This window comes from Triticum aestivum, chromosome 3B, assembly GCF_018294505.1.
Source record: "Triticum aestivum cultivar Chinese Spring chromosome 3B, IWGSC CS RefSeq v2.1, whole genome shotgun sequence".
Classification (NCBI taxonomy): Eukaryota; Viridiplantae; Streptophyta; class Magnoliopsida; order Poales; family Poaceae; genus Triticum; species Triticum aestivum.
Window position 1 is genome coordinate 24,764,447 of NC_057801.1, and position 1,621 is coordinate 24,766,067.

The window sequence follows — 1,621 nt, forward strand, 5'->3', positions numbered from 1 at the left end:
TGAAACCTACGGCCACCGGGTCTTCTTTCTCTTATATTTGCCTTGCGCTCTACTTGTTCCTTGCATTTATTTTCAGATCTATTAAACTAAAAAATACAAAAATATCTTGCTGCAATTTATTTGTTCCGTGATCTACTTATCCCATCTACAAATTTACCTCACGTCCTTTGCCTATCTTGAGGCGCCGTATCCCGAAAGGGATTGACAACCCCTTTAACACGTCGGGTTGCGAGGTGTTGTTCTTTGTGTACACGGGCTGTTTACGTTGTGTTCCTTGGTTCTCCTACTGATTCGAGAACCTTGGTTTCATATCTGAGGGAAATACCTACCACCGCTGTGCTGCATCATCCCTTCCTCTTTCGTGAAATACCGACGTAGCTTCAAGCGACATCAGTGATCCGTTAGCCTATAAAAGGAGGCCCATGGCAACAGTTTGAGAGGTTGGAAAGTTAGATCACTTGCACCCCCGTACGCGCGTAGTCGCTGCCACCCTGAGGCAACCCTTGACGGCCAAGTATACTACGCACCACCACCACATTTCCACCATCAATCCACCAAAGCAGGAGTAGGGTTTTACGCCTCATGGCGGGACGAACCTGGGTAAAACTGCCCGTGTGATCTCTGTCGCGCCACCCCATGTTGGTCTGCTCTTTGTGCAACACAACTCCCCTCTCGAACTAGCAAGGCGCTGCCCTGGCCCCATAGGTGTCTATGGTTTCCTGCGACAGAAAGCCCCAACAAAACCATTGGGTAGTGCCACTTGGACTTCTTGCACTTCTCTGATCCGGCTTGCAAGATTCTCTAGAAAGGACTTATTCTTCATAATACCATCTGGCAACTTGTGAATCTGAGCCCAAGTTTCCAACCTATCAAGTTTGATCTATTCTGGATTAGAGAATCCATCACTCTCCACTAGGATTAGTGCATATCCCTTGAAATCCCATGGGCCTTGATGCATTGCTTTACTCTAATCACCTAAGCAATTAAATTGAATCGATGAGTTTATTCTTCTCCATACCATTGATTGTGATGGGTTCCAGGCACCCTCATGTCTCCAATCAATGCCCTTTGATAGAAGGTTTTGGACGTCAGAATTCTACCAAGCACTACAAGGGAAAAGCCTAGCAGTAGTGCGGGTAAAATGATTAGCAGTAGCGCGGTTGGCAGCGCTCAGTACAAAAAAAAATACACTTCCATGATGATACATGTTTGTCACAGTAGGTCGCGTTTTTTGTCATGCATGTACATCCATGACGATTTTATGACAGAATCAAGATAGTCATACATGTGTTGTCATAGAAGTGTTCCATGACATTACCGAAATTATCATCACGGAAGTGTCCACTTCCATGACGATAAATCGCGCATCATAGAAGTGCTTTCGTCAAGGGTGACTAACACGTGGCATCCAGCGTAACGGAACACCGTTAAGCTATCGGGTCCGGTTTTGGATCCGATAACCCGTTAACAGCCCCGACCAATGGGGATTTTCCACGTGTAAAATCATCATTGGCCGGAGGAAACACGTGTTGTCTCACTGTTGGGACAGATGTCATCCACTCATTGGACCGAAGCCGCCTATTATACATCGACACGTGGCACGGCCCAACAGAGGCCCATT